Below are 7,532 nucleotides of genomic sequence, written 5' to 3' on the forward strand. Positions count from 1 at the left end.
CTCATGGCCTTATTTATAAGTTGCCGGACTCTTGGAAAGAGTATAAGCACCGGTATAACCATCATAGAACTTATTTAAATTTTTAACAAACTATTGTCGATATTCAAATAGAAGAGACTAATAGAATATCCGAAATTTCTTCTAAAGCTAAGGAATTTACTTCCAAGGCTAATATTGTAGAGGGAGGACCCTTTAGACCTCCACAAAACAATAAGAAATATGATCCTAGAGGCAAAGGAAAGTTTTATAACAAAAATAACCTAAATCCTTAAATCCAAAAGAAAAAGGGTAATTGTTTCAATTGTGGTAAGACAGGTCATTATGCAGCAACTTGTAGAGTGAGAGGCAACTTCAAAAACAATAACAACAACAAGGGCTCAACATCAAACAAAGCAAATGTGGTGGAAACCGAAAAGGTCATTGCAGCAGTGGTGTCCGAGGCACATTTGGTCTCAAGTGTGAAAGGATGGGTAGTAGATTCGGCTTGCACAAGACATATTGGTGCATTCAAAGAGGAGTTTACTTCCTACACTCCAATAGTGGAAGGCACCGAATTTGTTTATGTTGGGGACAATAGGCCTATACCAGTGAGTGGCAAAGGGAAGGTACTCTTGAAGCTAACTTCCGGTAAAACTCTTTCACTCACCAATGTCCTCCACCTCATTTTTGACACAATCTCATCTCAGTACGTTTGCTTGGTAAAGCTGGTATTAAAGTTCTATTTGATGGTGGCATAGTTACTTTATCTAAAAATGAAATCTTTGTTGGTAAGGGTTATGATAATGATGGTCTTTTTGTACTTAATGTTGATCAAGTCATTAATGAAAATGGTTCATCTTCTTATGCTTACTTAGTTGATTCTATTGATGTGTGGCATGGTAGACTTGGACATATAAATCTTGGTTACATAAAGAAAATGAAAGAGTGTGGAATCATAAACTCACTAGGTGAAGCAAACATGGAAAAATGTGAAATTTGTGCCGAAACTAAAATCACCAAGAAATCTTGTAAATCTATATCAAGAGAATCCGAACTCCTTAGTTTGGTACATAGTGACTTGGGTGATTTAAAACACACAATGACTGGAGGTAGTAAAAAATTTTATGTAATCTTTGTTGATGACCATTCTTGATTCACTAAACTTTATTTACTAAGAACCAAAGATGAAACTTTGGAAATGTTTATAAAGTATAAAAATGAAGTTGAGAACCAAAAGAATAAAAGGATTAAAAGACTTAGAACTGATAGAGGAGGTGAATATGAGTCTAACTCTTTTAAAGAATTTTGTGAACAAAATGGCATAATTCATGAAGTAACTCCTCCTTATTCACCTGAATCTAATGGAATAGCCGAACGGAAAAATAGAACTCTTAAAGAGATGATGAATGCTATGCTTGTTAGTTCTGGGCTATCTTCCAATATGTGGGGGGAAGCCATTCTTTCGGCTTGCCATATACAAAATAAGGTACCTCATAAGAAAATTGGTAAAACTCCTTATGAACTTTGGGAAAGACGTAAGCCTAACTTGGAATACCTTAAAGTGTGGGGGTGTTTGGCTAAGGTTATGCTGCCTGAACCTAAAAAGAGAAAACTTGGTTCTCGGACATGTGATTGTGTGTTTATCGGATATGCTAGCTAGGACTGAGCACTTGACCCGGCCCACCCAAAACCCGAACCAACCCGATAGGTTTTGGGCGAGTCTGAGAATATTCGGGTCCGGTTTCGGGTCTTATTTTCGGGTTATTGTCGGGTTCAGGTCGGTTTCAGGTCATATAAATACCCTAAGTCTGAACCCGATTTCTGTGTTTTTGAAAAAAAAAACCCTACGTTGGTCTCTCTTCAGTCTCCGCCTCCCTCATCTCTCTCTTCGTTCCTCAAAGGCTTAAACCTAATCCTTACAAGCCAATTTCAAGCTATTTGCTCCATTTGTCTCTGTGTAAGTCATAGAATAAATAGCTAAACCTATTCCTTATTATCTCTGTTTCTTGTTAATATAGTTGGGTTTTTAATACTTTCGGATTTTGGGGTTTTTTTCTATGAGAATAACCTGTTTGGATTTGATTTTCTTGCATTTTGTGATGTGGGTTTGGCTTGAATTGTTTTTTTTAAGGACCCATTTCGATTTTTTTTTTTCAGGTTTTTAACTAAAGAGCTCTTCTGCCTCTCTCTGGGGTTGCACTATTTTGCATTTTCGCCAAGGTAAAAGACCTCTCTGCCAATGTTCTTTACAAGTTCTGAATAATGTTGGTTCTGATTCATCTGATCACTGAGATAAAAGTTATTGAACCCAGAAAAAACAAAAGGAATGGTGTGTGAATTATGAGCCAAGAAAACAGTAACATATAGCAGTTAGATATAAAAAAATTAATGTAGCTAAAGGTTTTAGAAACAGAGGAGGTTGGCAAGTATGATTCTACTATTCTCCTTATTCATTTTGTGGCAACAATCAGTTGTTATGGGATGTTTCTATTAATGGGTATTTGCTAATTGTAGAGATGAATGTGGGATGTTTAGAAATGCAATACAAGGAAACTTTTTGTTGAAGTTGAGCATAGCGAATGTAGATGCAATTATAACTATGAATTTTATTATTAATTGTGTGTTCAGCCTCTAGAAAGGATCTAAGAAGTGGAATTATTAACATTGTTTAGATTTAGGTCCAATGTAGAGTGGATTTGGCGACCCAAACCTTTCAAATCTCACCTGCCAAGGGCTGGAATTTTTACTGTTTATTTGTATATTTATCAAAATTTTCACCTTTGAAAATTATGAGGAACCCTTTATTGTAAAGGTCAGCTACTGCCATATCAAATTAGTTGGGGGGAATTTTCGGGTTCAGTTGAGCAGTTACAAGTTTTGGAAGAATTTTTGTTCAGTAGTTACATACTATTTGCTTACTACTATTTTTTTTTTTTGGTAAAAGATCTCTCTGCCACAAAATCTTTGAAAGCTTTACTTTGTTTCTCTGTTGGATTCGTGTACTTTTTAAGTGTTCTATTTGCTTTAGTTTCTTAAACAATTAAGATTTTAAGTCATGCAATCTAATTTTTGAAGTTGTAGTTTTATCTTGTGTGAATTGGATATAATTTTGCATGTATGAATTTGGTTGGAGTTATTTTTAAAATGAAAGTGCTTGCTTTATCTTGATGATAGGACCTCCTTTATGAATTGGAGCAACTGCTTTCTTGATTTATGATGCCATGGAACTCCTAAATTGTGTTTCTTCCTAGCCCATGCTAGTAGCATTTTCAGAGTATTTCTAGACAGCAATATAGCGTTTAGCTCATCATAATAAAAGAATGCACTCTCAGCTTAATCTTATAAACTTCTTTCATTGAACAGGTTATGGCCCAGCTGGATCTACTTTATTTGTAGCGGTTTATGCAGGACTGGAAGTATGCACCTGGAACTCTTTCTTGAGTATAGTGCATTTTATTTTCAGCAATACATTTCAGCCTTAATATGGATAAAAAATATAGTCTAGTTGTGATGCAACCGTAGAAGTTTAATTTATTACTTTTTGATAAATTCACCAATTCAAGACTTATTTTATGGGGTCCACATGTGGAGTTTTGTTGTTTTAACGGTCTAGTTATATGTGTCTGAGTGTTAGGTTTTTTAACTTAATTATGTTGTTCTGATTTCGGTTTTTTGTTTTTTAGGATTTTGTTTTCATTTCTTTAAGTTTATTAATCTAATTGGCTCCTCTAGCTAGTGTTAAGGTAATTAGATGTTATTGAGGTTGTATTAAGTGGGATAATAAGTATTAAGTCTAAGTGGGTTGTTGTTACGAGCTTGCATAGATTGAGTATGTTGGATTGGTTTACAAGTGGGGATTAATTTTGGTTGAGAGATATAAGAAGAGTAAAGTTTGCTTTGAGGAAAACTAGTGCATAAACTTTCACTCCCTTTTCTTTTAGCCGAACCTCAAATCTCAACACCACAAAATCATTCTCCATCTGTTACTAGAAATAGAGTTTATTTCATAATTAAACTCTTGTATTTTATGTTATGGACCTAATCGTGTATAGTGTCGTATCCCTTGTATTTTTCTTCTTTTTGAGCAGTCTTTAGCTGAACTTAGAGAGGAGGAAAGTTTGCTATTGACGGAAAGGATAAATTTGAAAAATGTATGTTTCTTTGACTTCTTTTCCTATGATATCTTCTTGTTTCTCCTATGTTGTTTCCTTAATCTAAATATGTCTTATTGGAGATACCTAAATACTGAAATATTAATATATTTACTAATTCATTGAGCAGGAACTGGCAGCTTTGCGTCTCACTCTTGAGAAAAAGAGAGCTACAAATGACAGTTTGAAGAGAATTAAGGTTAGTTTGCCTCTCTAATCAATTTCTTTGATTAAAGGTGTTAGTACCAATTATAGTTAGGAAACAATAGGCCATCGTCTTTGATTGGTTTGTTTTCTTAAAATCCTACTGTATTTTTATTTTATTCAAAAGAAAAGAGAAACATCTCAACACCCAAGCCTACTATAAGTGTATGTGTGTTGATTTAAATATTGGAAATTAAACTTTTCAATCAGCTTCAAAATCCTCGCTAAAAGACCCTTTTTTTTCTATTAAAAATTTTATGGGCAACACAAGATTGCCTTTTTATACTAGTGGTTTTGGTTCTTTTAGTATAGATGATGATACACTTACTAATGTAACAGTAGTGTTTGAATATTTTCTTGTGGTTTCAATATTAAGTTGCATAGACTAATAGATTACAAATGTCTTTGTTGCTCATCTTTCTTAGTTTGTGTTGTAGCTACAATGGATCTCATTACTTGTCTTGTCTGTGTATCTAATAGTAATTGTTTCTCAAGTTATGTGAATTACATTTCAGGAAATGGAGAATCTTGAATTCTTGAACAGTAATAATTTTTAATGATTGATTTGTTTTGTGTGGTAATAGGTCATGGATTTAATGGAGCCTACACAACCTGATGTTGCCACTGCAAGACCAACTATGAGACCTCCTCGTCCACCACAGGTGATATCTTCTTCTAATCCTAATAAGAGAAAATCACCATCAACGGCTTGGGACCACTTTGAGAAGTTTATAGATGAGGAAGGTAGAACTAAGGCAAGATGTATATATTGTAGCAAGGAGTACGTGGCTAATAGCAAAATTTATGGGACATCTAATTTAAAAAACCATACACCCATTTGTCCTGAATATCTTTATAATGAATTGCATGATGGACAAGACCCATTGTCCAAGGATGTAGAGGAGGGAAATCTAGTGCCTAGGACTTTTACAAATGTTGTGGGTAGAAAAGTTCTTGCTGAAATGATCATATTGGATGAGCTTCTATTTAGTGAGTATTGTTTTTCTTGATCTGGTTGGTTGTTTTGATCTTAGTTATGTTGAATGGGATATGAGTATATCTTAGAAATTTGACTTCTGTTAAATGACTTGTTTATTATTGATTTTTCCCCCTTGGTGCTGTAGGTGGAAAATATTGGAGCAACTTTCACTTGGAGTTTGGAAATGGAAGCTCTTTTGTAATTACTTTAGCTTGTAATTCTGATGTTCAATGATCTGGAGATATCTTAGCAAGTTTTTCATTCTTTAATTTAGGTGATGCGATTTGCACATTAATTGTTTGGTCAAAAGTTGAGTTAATGAAGTTGTACGTAGAGTTTTTCAATGCTTTATTTGGGATTTGTTGGGTATTGGATCTTATAAACAATGAAAACAAGGCTGACTAGTTCTTTCTTTGGTGGGAGTGCTATTGCTGGTTTTGTTGAAAGTTGCATATGAGAGAATACTGGGAACTATTGAGGATTTGACTTAACACTATTATTTCTTGCCTAGCATACAACCATGAAGAAAAACTCATCAATGAACATAATGGGTGTGTTTTCACTTGCTCCTCTGATGTTTCAGTGAAGATATTGTTGATTTTGTGTTTTTATTGTGTATATTCATTTAATAGTCATAAATGTGGCTTGCTAAGGAGATTTTAGCTTTTATTTTCTACTGTTAATAGTAGATTCAAATAGTTAAATAGTATGATTTTTTTAAAAATGATTTGATATTGGATTTTTTATTTTTAATGAGAGATTATTATTGCAAAAAAGAATATAGTAACATTTAGTCTAAAGGCTCATGGAAAACAAGCAGCAGAGGAAAAAAAAAAAAAAAGAACCCAACTTGAGACCCGGAAAACTGGCTAATGGAAAGCAAGCAGAAGAAAAAAAAAAAAAAAAAAAAAAAAAAAAAAAAAAAAAAAACCGCGAGACCCGACTTGAGACCCAGAAAACCGACCTGATTTCAGACCCGATTTTTGGGTCAGGTCGGGTTTCGGGTCACAGTAAACCCGACCCGACCCGACCCAATATCAGTCCTAATGCTAGCAATAGTTCATGCTATAGATATCTAGTTTTCAAGAGTGATATTTTAGAATCTTACACTATTATTGAATCTGAAAATGCTATATTCTTTGAACATTTGTTTCCTTTAAAAAATAAGGAAAAATTGCATGAATCTATTGATACTTCTAATGATCTTGTTGATGACGTGCAAGAATTAAGAAGGAGTAAGCGAGCTAGGAAGGAAAAGAGTTACGGTAACGATTTCCTTGCCTATATTGTTAAAGATGAACCTGTAAGTTATTATGATGCAATTAAATCTATTGATGCACCATTTTGGTTGGAAGCTATTAATAGTGAATTAGATTCTATTATGTGTAATCATACTTGGGAATTAGTTGAGATTTCTCCTAAGGTTAAGCCTATTGGTTGCAAATGGATATTTAAAAGGAAATTAAAACTGGATGGTACAATAGATAAGTATAAAGCACGCTTAGTAGCTAAGGGCTATAAGCAAAAACATAATGTTGATTATTTTGATACTTATTCTCCAGTTACTAGAATTGCATCTATAAGAATTTTGTTTGCCATTGCATCTATTCACAAATTTGTTATACATCAAATGGATGTTAAAACTGCTTTTTTAAATGGTGATTTAGAGGAAGAAATTTATATGGAGCAACCCGAGGGTTATGTTGTCCAAGGGCAAGAACACAAAGTTTGTAAATTGGTTAAATCCTTGTATGGATTAAAACAAGCACCTAAACAATGGCATGAGAAATTTGATAATATGATGCTTACACATGGATATGTGATTAATGGTGCGGATAAATGCATATATAGTAAGTTTAATAATAATGAAGGTGTCATTATTTGTTTATATGTTGATGACTTGCTTATATTTGGAATTAGCCATAATGTTGTGCATGATACTAAAATTTTTCTTGCCTCTAAATTTGATATGAAAGATTTAGGTGAGGCAAATGTTATTTTGGGCATTAAGATCTTTAGGGACAATGATTGCATTATACTATCACAATCTCATTATGTGGAAAAAATTCTTAAAAAATTTGAACATTTTGATTTGTCACCTGTGTCTACTCCATATGACTCAAAGGTGCGCTCGATTAAAAATCGTGGTGATAGTGTTTCACAAGATAAATATGCACAAATTATTGGTAGTTTAATGTTTTTGACAAATTGTACTCGTC

At 33.6% G+C, this 7,532-nt stretch overlaps 2 long non-coding RNA genes across 2 annotated transcripts; both read left to right on the forward strand.

The window, feature by feature from the left end:
* The first annotated feature begins 1,898 nt into the window (after positions 1 to 1,898).
* On the forward strand, positions 1,899 to 3,953 carry LOC115982938. Its single transcript, XR_004089786.1, has 3 exons — positions 1,899 to 1,936; positions 2,137 to 2,199; positions 3,343 to 3,953. It is a non-coding gene; the product is annotated as an uncharacterized LOC115982938 (long non-coding RNA).
* Positions 3,954 to 4,067: 114 nt separating this feature from the next.
* On the forward strand, positions 4,068 to 5,831 carry LOC115982359. Its single transcript, XR_004089604.1, has 3 exons — positions 4,068 to 4,130; positions 4,261 to 4,329; positions 5,459 to 5,831. It is a non-coding gene; the product is annotated as an uncharacterized LOC115982359 (long non-coding RNA).
* The last annotated feature ends 1,701 nt before the right edge of the window (positions 5,832 to 7,532 follow it).

The sequence above is a fragment of the Quercus lobata genome, chromosome 3, assembly GCF_001633185.2.
Source record: "Quercus lobata isolate SW786 chromosome 3, ValleyOak3.0 Primary Assembly, whole genome shotgun sequence".
NCBI lineage: Eukaryota > Viridiplantae > Streptophyta > Magnoliopsida > Fagales > Fagaceae > Quercus > Quercus lobata.